Source organism: Salvelinus sp. IW2-2015, unplaced genomic scaffold, assembly GCF_002910315.2.
Source record: "Salvelinus sp. IW2-2015 unplaced genomic scaffold, ASM291031v2 Un_scaffold2459, whole genome shotgun sequence".
Classification (NCBI taxonomy): domain Eukaryota; kingdom Metazoa; phylum Chordata; class Actinopteri; order Salmoniformes; family Salmonidae; genus Salvelinus; species Salvelinus sp. IW2-2015.
The window spans coordinates 28,403-39,028 of record NW_019943777.1 but is presented as its reverse complement, the minus strand read 5'-3'; positions in this window follow the sequence as shown (position 1 = coordinate 39,028).

Below are 10,626 nucleotides of genomic sequence, written 5' to 3'. Positions count from 1 at the left end.
TCACCCAGCCTTAGCTGGCCTTCCTCCCTCCCTCCCCTCTCTTCCCCCTTCCACTGCCTCGACCTGTATCTCCATGCAGCTTCGTGAGGTCAACTGTGTGCAGCATGTAGAGAGTGTGCCTCATCAGAAGCCCTGCACGGAGCCCACCATATAGCCTAGCCCTCGGCCTCCAACAGCACGCTGCCTGCCCCACTTTTGGGGCTCTCCTGCAAAGAGAGCTTGGTATCCCTGGCCGTAGTTTCTGGAGACCAGAGGCTATGACTTGGTGTCACTGATCCTCATCATGTGTTACATCTACTGTGCTATTTATACACTGGAGTTCAGTAAGCAAAAGTAAGGCAGCGTGACTACTTCAACTGTGACCAAATTAAATGAACAATATTTGCAAAATATAATGATTTAATTCATGTGTGAGCTAGCCTGTAATTCTTGAGATGACAGTAATAACATGGTCATAGGCCTAAATGCTTGCAACTTCAAGGCAGAGCTCTGGTGAATATGTTTGCGCCTGACACAAACATTAACCAACTTGATGGAGTCATTGTGGCTACCATTTTTATTCGACCCAATTTATCATCAGCCCGGTTTCACTACCTCCAAGATGCCACTGGTAAATTGGTCCGAAGTGCATTGATCATCGTCTGTTGACAGGAGGGAACCACAAAACTCAATCTGAGTCAGGGCAGAGTCCGAAGGACTCAATCTCTATTCACTCACAATATGCTGCATGCTGCACAACACGCTAACACAATGCAAACCAGGGAAAAACCTTTAAATTGACCAGACTGTGTATTGATAATTCTGCTCTAGGCACAAAGCTATAGGCCTACCTTGGCTACCTTCCAGCAGAGGACCCATTTGGACAGACTAGGCCTAATGTTTGTGTTTCTGTGACTGAACCTAAGCTGACCGGGGGATGTTGTTGTTGGCAATAATGTACTAAAGCTGGTTTGACACCAGCGAAAGCAAATTGACTATGGATAAAACAAGAAGGGTGCCTGCTAAGCTGTGGGCAATGAGGCATATCATTACCAGTAGATGCATTTGTTTTCTGTGAAAAAGCAAACTGACTGGATGTGACAGAGCGAGCCTATTCCTGGCACCATTAATAGCCCAGGCCGACTCCACGCCTATCTGCAGTAAAATGCATGAGTAAACTCAGGAGTTCCTGTCCCCATTATCATGTGACTATTTTGTTTTTCTCATAAGAGGGACTCCATTCACAGCACACAGTTGACTGAGTAGGATTAGGATAGGATCCCTGTAACCCTCTGTGGGAGATTGAATCAAATTGAGCCATCAAATGCTATGTATGATTAGAAACTGGGTCTAGAGAGAGAACTCTCTTATCGTGTTCCTCTCTGGGGCTACAGTATTACTGTTCGCTGTACCAGCTCTCCCAGGGTCAAAGAGTTATTGGTGACAATGTCATGATGCTCAAATTAAAGCCACCAACTTGGGCGATTGTAGCAATGGCCAAGTGTGACAGATGCACAAGGGGATGGGAATGCTTTGGCAGCAGGGAATTGTTAGGTGAGTCATGTTTTATGAAATTATGCAATAAACGGACATTACTCCAATCAGACTAGTTGGTATGGCCTAATGATTTCACATCTAAGTTGGGTGTGAGATCCCTCCATTCCTAAGATCCCACCAAGCATATTAAAGCTAGGCCTAAATGCTAGGAAACTGATCCATTGTCAACAAGACGGTCATCAGGATAATACATGTAGCCTATGTAAAGCCACATCCATTATAATTCCAAAATGGTAGCCCCCTAGATGATCCAAAATGCCATTCTACCCATTCTGATGCAGCAAGCACCATTCTGCCCAGTCTGCAGTGGAAGATTTGAGACTGTCTCCATGGTAATAGACTTCCAGGATTCTAAAGTGACTGACTCTGCGAGATTGGCTGAGAGGAGATTTGATCAAATTATTGACTCATAATGGTCATTCAATAGCCTACCCTTAACACAGGTCTTTCTAAATAGCAAAGTGGTCCCTGCCACCATGGACAGCACTAATATTGGACAGTTGCCTTTGACAGAAGAGGGCAGTAAATAAATAGCCTACCTTATCAGCTGGCCTAACGAACGAGAACAAATACTCACTATCTGATGATATACTCATGAGATGTCAACTCAAATGGAGATGTCCAATGTAGCGATGTGTCCAGAACATACAAGTTGTTGAAACACCCAACAATTGTTATTATCATGCCATTATTACCATGCTAGATAGCCTGCAAGAAACCATAGCATGACAGAGCCTGTTCTGTATTCATGTAGAATGACACTCACAACAGAGAGAACAGACGGAGAGAGCTTTCTCTAGAGTTACAGCAAACAGCTTGATGACCGACCTCCAGGTGTCACTGATGAAAAAATGAAAACCCCTTTCGGGAAATAGGCGAAGGCCTGAAGGAGCGTATCTGGCTTTACAATTATTCCTGCCAGAGATTAACCGTTCTAAAGTCATGTTATTATAGGCTATTGCTGTTATAATAACATTATAACGGTGCTGTTTCATAGACAATATCGTTTCATAACATCCCAAATGAATGCATAACCTTCTAAATGAATCGAGTGCATAACCTTCTGCGTGATGAATTTTATGAAGTGCGAGGCCTATCTATGCATGCATTCTCCTAGCTGTATCAGCACCAAAAGCAAAAGACGCTGTATGAGGCCAGCACAGGTGTGCAGGACTGATGTAATATGGGTCTCTTTGACTCTTCAGTTCTGAAACTGTCAGTACACACAGGTCAGGTTAACAACATCTCTAGACAAATAAGGACTGCATAATTTATTGCAGCTCATTAGAAACCAATCTAGCTTGCTAGACTCAGTCCATGTGATTATTCTGCATAGAACGTAAAGAACCTCCCCACCGGTAAGTATAATTTCATAGCTTTATCAGCTGTACCGGCTAGCTAACGGTACTCACTTTTCGGCAGCTGCCTCCTTGGTGGCGGTTTCATTGCTGGTGGCGGTGWCATKTTTGGTGTYMKTTGGCGGTGRCRYCGAACCGTCATCGCTCTTGGTGGAGAGCTTCCGAGTTCCGTGGCCGTTGGTAGTGTATGGCGTAGCTCTCCATCCAACCGCATGCTGGAGACACTTTACTTTGGGCACAGATCTGACATCTGTACAGGCGGTGCTAAAGCAATACGCGACTGATGGTGATGTCTTTCTGGCTATACCTGTCAAAGGGCGCTTCAGGTTGGATTGAAACAACTCCTTGAGTACTACCGAAGACCGAAAATGTAGCATTTCAACCCTATCAAGGTAAATAGTGGAACGGTTTATAACTCAGCTAAATAAATATGAAGCAATATCTCCCAAATGCGTTGGGTCTTAGTCGTGCAGAATGGTCCAGTCAGGGAGTCACGATTCTGAAATGTTTTCTAGTGGACAAAACATCTAATTCACGCCCAAATCTACTCCTATTGGCTCCTGTTAGCACGTAAATCATCCTCAGATTGGCTGGTCTTGTTGGCTGTCATTCATGCTAATTTCCCGTATATCATGGCTTCAAATGTACCGGGTGAATGTGACCGAAGGTTATGAATATACTGAGAAGATACATGTCTCTCCGCTGCCCTGACAATGGGAGTCGTTGTCCACAAATATCCTTTCTAAGGAAAAACGGAGGGAGACAGATTTTCCGGCGAGTTGGGCTCTCTCTTCCTCTTCCTCTCTGATGTGACAGACATCTAGTGCTGAGCAATTAGTGCTTTTTGATGTCGCTTTGGTTTTGGTTCGATAAAAAAATTCACGGTTTTCGATTATTTATTTATTTTACATTAAAGACATTATAAAATATGACATTACAATGATTAGAGATTTTTAATTCAATTTCCAAAGGCAAAATATTGAACATTCAATTGTCAAAACATTGAAAATGTTCCATTGTCTCTGTCAGGTCCACATAAAAAATAGGAAATAGGAAATCACTATGAAGATTCTCTGAAGCAGGATGTTCAAGGGAACATGCAAAGTTTCAAAACACTTAAATAAACTAACCATCATCTAGTCATAACCTACAGTTGAAGTCAAAAGTTTACATACACTTAGGTTGGAGTCATTAAGACTCGTTTTTCAACCACTCCACAATTTTCTTGTTAACCAACTATAGTTTTGGCAAGTCGGTTAGGCCATCTACTTTGTGTATAACACAAGTAATTTCTCCAACAATTGTTTACAGACAGATTATTTCACTGTATCACAATTCCAGTGGGTCAGAAGTTTACATACACTAAGTTGACTGTGCCTTTAATGATGGTCATTATGGGAAATTCCAGAAAATTATGCCATGGCTTTAGAAGCTCCTAATAAGCTAATTGACATAATTTGAGTCAATTGGAGGTGTAGTTGTGAATGTATTTCAAGGCCTACCTCCAAACTCAGTGCCTCTTTGCTTGACATCATGGGAAAATCAAAATAAATCAGCCAAGAACTCCCCAAAAAATTGTAGACCTCCACAAGTCTGGTTCATCCTTGGGAGCATTTCCAAGCCTGAAGGTACCACGTCAGACACTTAAACAATAGTAAGGGCAATATAAACACCATGGGACCACGCAGCCGTCATACCGCTCAGGAAGGAGACGCGTTCTGTCTCCTAGAGATGAATGTACTTTGGTGCGAAAAGTGCAAATCAATCCCAGAACAACAGCAAAGGACCTTGTGAAGATGCTGGAGGAAACAGGTACAAAAGTATCTATATCCACAGTAAAAACGAGTCCTATATCGACATAACCTGAAAGGCTGCTCAGAAGGAAGAAGCCACGTGCTCCAAAACCGCCATAAAAAAGCCAGACTACGGTTTGCAACTGCACATGGTGTAACGTCCTGACGAGATTTATATGTGTTTGCTTTTTAGTGTTGGTCAGGACGTGAGCTGGGTGGGAATTCTATGTTGTGTGTCTAGTTTGTCTGTTTCTATTGTCCACGTAATATGGTTCTCAATCAGAGGGATGGAATCGTTGTCCTGATGTGAGATCATATATAGGAGGCTTGTTTTGTGTTGGGATTTTGGTGGGTGTTTGTTTCTGTCTCTGTGATTGTCTGCACCAGATAGGTCTGTCTCGGTTTTGGCACATTTGTTATTTTGTATTGTTGTTTGTAGTTTTTCACTTGTTCTTTATTAAGACTTTAACACTAGCCGCGCTGCACTTTGGTCCTCCCTTCACCCTTGGAAGAAACCGTTACAGAAACCCACCAAAACCCGGACCAAGCAGCGTGGCAATGGGCAGCAGCAACGAAGCAGCGGTACCAGGAGGAATGTGGGGAGCAAATATTCAAGCGAAAAGGAACTGGCCTAAGGTTGAGAGAATGCCGCTCTCGGAGGAGAAGAGGCAGCCCACAGCCCAGAGCGGTGAGTTGAGGAGGCAGCACGTAAGAGAGGCTGGAAGCCCGAGAGGCTCACCCCAAAATTTCTTGGGGGAGGCTAAAGGGGTAGTGGCGAAGCCGGGTTGGATACCTGAGCCAACTCCCGGGCTTACCGTGGAGTGAGAGGGGCGTCGTCGGTCAGACACCTGATTAGCGGTGGAGCGCACGGTGTCCCCAGTACGCGTGCTTAGCCCAGCGGGCTATTCCATTGCCGCACTGGTAGGGCTAGGTTGGGTATCGAGCCGGGTGCCATGAAGCCGGCCAACATATCTGGCCTCCAGTACGTCTCCTCGGGCCGGCGTACATGGCACCAGCCTTACAGGTGGTGTCCCCGGTTCGCCTGCTATAGCCAAGTGGGGCTATTCCACCTGCCGCACTGGCAGGGCTACGGGACCATCCAACTGGTAAGGTTGGGAGGCTGGTGCTCAAGAGCGCGGGTCCTCCTTCACGGTCCGGTATATCCGGCGCCACCTTCCCGCCCCAGCCCAGTACCACCGTTGCCTACACCACGCACCAGGCTTCCAGTGCATCTCCAGACTCTGTTCCTCCTCCAGCACTTCCCCTATGGTGTGTGTCCAGCCAGTGCTCCAGTTCGCACCAACGCACCAAGCTCCTGTGCGTCTCCAGAGCCCTGTACCACTGTTCTTCTCCCCGCACTCGCCTGAGGTGCGTGCCTCTACCGCGGTACTGTCAGTTTCCGGTACCAACCGCACCAAGGCCATACTGAGGCTCTAAGTGCGCCTCGAGAGTCCAGTGTGCCCTGTTCTGCCTCCCGCCACTCGCCTGAGGGTCGTGCCCTCAAGCCCGGTACCTCCAGTTCCGGCACAACGCCATCAGGCTCAATGGTCGCGTCTAACGGCCGGCCGAGTCTGCGTTGTCCCAGCGGTGCCGAACTGCCCGTGCACCAGCGGCGCCTTGAACTGCCGTCTGCCAACGCCGTCTGAACTGTCCGTCTGCCCAACGCCTGAGCTGGCGCTGCCAAGCGCCATCGGAGCCATCCGTCTCCCCAGCGCCATCTGAGCCATCGTCTCCCCAGCGCCATTCTGAGCCATCCGTCTCCCCAGCGCCATCGTAGCCATCCGTCCCCCAGCGCCGTCTGACGTCCTCTGTCCCGGCATTGAGCGCTTCTGTCCAAGCCGTCAGGCCGTTGTAGTCAGTCAGGGCCGCTAGAGCCATTCGTCAGTCAGGATCTGCCAGGGCCGCCAACCAGACAGGAACTGCCAGAGCCGCCAACCAGACAGGATGCCAGAGCCGCCAACCAGCAGCGGATCTGCCGGAGCCGCCAACCAGACAGGATCTGCCGGAGCCTGTCAGCCAGCCATGAGCGTCCAGAGCCGTCAGCCAGTCATGAGCTGCCCTACAGTCATGACTGCCTACGAGTCCTAGTCTGAATGACGCTGCCTACAGTCATGAGCTGCCTACAGTCAATGAGCTGCCTTCCAGTCATGAGCTGCCTACAGTCATGAGCTGCCCTAATTCAGTCAGCTGAGCTGCCACTAGTCGGAGCTGCCACTCCGGCACTCGTCCGGAGCTGCCACTCAGTCCGGAGCTGCCAACATCAGTCCGGAGCTGCCACTCAGTCCGGGAGCTGGCCATATTATCCGGAGCTTGCCATTAGTCCGGAGTTGCCCCTCTGTCCTGAGCTACCTCTCTGTCCTGAGCTACCTCTCTGTCCTGAGCTACCTCCAAAATCATGTGGGGGCCTTGGGGAGGATTCTTAGGCCAAGGTTGTGGGCGAGGGTCGCCACTCAAAGGACCGCTAAGGAGGGGACAAAGACAGTGGTGGAGTGGTGTCCTCGTCCATCGAGCCGGAGCCGCCAATGCGGACAATCCCACCCAGACCCTCCTCTTGAGTTGTAGGGGTGCGTTCGAGTCCGCACCTCAGGAGGGGGTACTGTAACGTCCTGACAAGAGTTATATGTGTTTGCTTGTTTAGTGTTGGTCAGGACGTGAGCTGGGGGAATCTATGTTGTGTGTCAATTGTCTGTTTCTTATGTCCAGCCTAATATGGTTCTCAATCAGAGGCAGATGGTAATCGTTGTCCCTGATTGAGAATCATATATAAGGAGGCTTGTTTTGTGTTGGGATTTTGTGGGTGTTTGTTCCCTGTCTCTGTGATTGTGCACCAGATAGGTCTGTCTCGGTTTTTGCACATTTGTTATTTTGTATTGTTGTGTAGTGTTTCACTTGTTCTTTTAAACATGTTTAACACTAGCCGGCGCTGCACTTTGGTCCTCTCCTTCACCCTGGAAAGAAAACCGTTACACATGGGGACAAAGATCGTACTTTTTGGAGAAATGTCCTCTGATTTGATGAAACAAAAATAGAACTGTTTGGCCATAATGACCATCGTTATGTTTGGAGGAAAAGGGGGAGGCTGCAAGCCGAAGAACACCATCCCAACCGTGACGCACGGGGGTGGAAGCATCATGTTGTGGGGTGCTTTGCTGCAGGAGGGACTGGTGCACTTCACAAAATAGATGAAATCATGAGGGAGGAAAATTATGTGGATATATTGAAGCAACATCTCAAGACATCAGTCAGGAAGTAAAGCTTGGTGCAAATGGGTCTTCCAAATGGACAATGACCCAAGCATACTTCCAAAGTGTGGAAAATGGCTTAAGGACAACAAAGTCAAGGTATTGAGTGGCCATCACAAAGCTCTGACCTCAATACTATAGAAATGTGTGGTCAGAAATGAAAACGTGTGCGAGCAAGGTAAAACCTGACTCAGTTAACCCAGCCTGTCAGGAGGAATGGGCCAAATTCACCCAACTTATTGTGGGAAGTTTGTGGAAGGCTACCCGAAATGTTTGACCCAAGTCAACAATTTAAAGGCAATGCTACCAAATACAAATTGATTGTATGTAAACTTCTGACCCACTGGGAAGTATGAAAGAAAGAAATTCTGAAATAAACCATTCTCTCTCCAATTATTCTGCCATTTCACATTCTTAAAATAAAGCGGTGACTCTAACTGACCTAAGACAGGGAATTTTTACTTGGATTAAATGTCAGAATTGTGAAAAACTTAATTTAAATGTATTTGGCAAGGTGTATGTTAACTTCTGACTTCAGCTGTACCACACACATACAGTGGGGAGAAAGTATTTGATACACTGCCGATTTTGCAGGTTTTCCTACTTACAAAGCATGAGAGGTCTGTCATTTTTATCATAGGTACACTTCAACTGTGAGAGACGGAATCAAAAAAAAATCCAGAAATAACATGTGTATGATTTTAAAGTAATTAATTTGCATTTTATTGCATGACATAAGTATTTGATCACCTACCAACCAGTAAGAGATTCCGGCTCTCACAGACCTGTTAGGTTTTCTTTAGAAGCCCCCGTTTTCCACTCATTACCTGTATTAACTACGCCTGTTTGAACCGTTACCTGTATAAAAGACACCTGTCCACACACTCAATACACAGACTCCAACCTCTCCACAATGGCCAGACCAGAGGGTAAGGACATCAGCGATAAAATGGTAGACCTGCACAAGGCTGGGATGGGCTACAGGAACATAGGCAAAGAGCTTGGTGAGAAGGCAACAACTGTTGGACAAATTATAGAAATGGAAGAAGTTAGAGATGGCGGTCAATCACCCTCGGCCTGGGGCTCCATGCAAGTCTCACCTCGTGGGGCATCAATGATCATGAGGAAGGTGAGGGTCAGCCAACTACACGGCAGGCCCTGGTAATGACCTGAAGAGAGCTGGCCCTCAAAGAAAAACCATTAGTACACATTACGCCGTCAGGTGAATTAAAATCTGCCAGCGCACGCAAGGTCCCCTGCTCAAGCCAGCGCATGTCCAGGCCCGTCTGAAGTTTGCCAATGCCATTTGGATGATCCAAAGGAGGAATGGGAGAAGGTCATGTGGTCTGATGAGACAAAAATAGAGCTTTTGGTCTAAACTCCACTCGCCGTGTTTGGGAAGAAGAAGGATGAGTACAACCCAAGAACACCATCCCAACCGAGAGCATGGAGGTGGAAACATCATCTTTGGGGATGCTTTTCTGCAAAGGGACAGGATGACCGCACCGTATTGGAGGAGGAGGATGGGGCCATGTATCGCGAGATCTTGGCCAACCCTCCTTCCCTCAGTAAGAGATTGAAGATGGGTCGTGGCTGGTCTTCCAGCATGACAACGACCCGAACACACAGCCAGGGCACTAAGGAGGTGGCTCCGTAAGAAGCATCTCAAGGTCCTGGAGTGGCCTAGCCAGTCCTCAGACCTGAACCCAATAGTAAATCTTTGGAGGGAGCTGAAAGTCCGTATTGCCAGCGACAGCCCCGAAACCTGAAGGATCTGGAGAAGGTCTGTATGGAGGAGTGGGCCAAAATCCCTGCTGCAGTGTGTCAAACCTGGTCAAGAACTAGAAAACGTATGATCTCTGTAATTGCAAACAAGTTCTGTACCAAATATTAAGTTCTGCTTTTTTGATGTATCATACTTATGTCATGCAATAAAATGCAAATTAATTCTTAAAATCATACAATGTGATTTTCTGGATTTTTGTTTTAGATTCCGTCTCTCACAGTTGAAGTGTACCTATGATAAAAATGAACCGACCTCTACATGCCTTGTAAGTAGGAAAACCTGCAAAATCGTCAGTGTGTCAAATACTTGTTCTCCCCACTGTATATACAGTACCAGTCCAAAGTCATTTTTTACTGTTTTCTACATTGTAGAATAATAGTGAAGACATCAAAACTATAAAATAACACATATGGAATCATGTAGTAAGCAAAAAAGTGTTAAACAAATCAAAATATATTTTATATTTTTGACTGTTCAAAGTCACCATCCTTTGCCATTCTCTCAACCAGCTTCACTAGGTTATCACCTGGAATGATTTTTCAACAGTCTTGAAGGAGTTCCCACATATGCTGAGAACTCGTTGGCTGCTTTTCATTCCCTCTGTGGTCCTACTCACTCTAAACCATCTCAATTGGGTTGAGATTGGGTGATTGTGGAGGCCAGGTCATCTGATGCAGGACTCCATCACTCTCCTTCTTGGTCAAATAGCCCTTACACAGCCTGGAGGTGTGTTTTGGGTCACTGTCCTGTTGAAAGAAAAATTATCCCACTAAGCGCAAACCACATGGGATGGCACATCACTGCAGAACGCTGTGGTAGCCATGCTGGTTAAGTGTGTCTTGAATTCTAAATAAATCACCGACAGTGTCACCAACAAAGCAACCCCACACCATCACACCTCTTCCTCCATG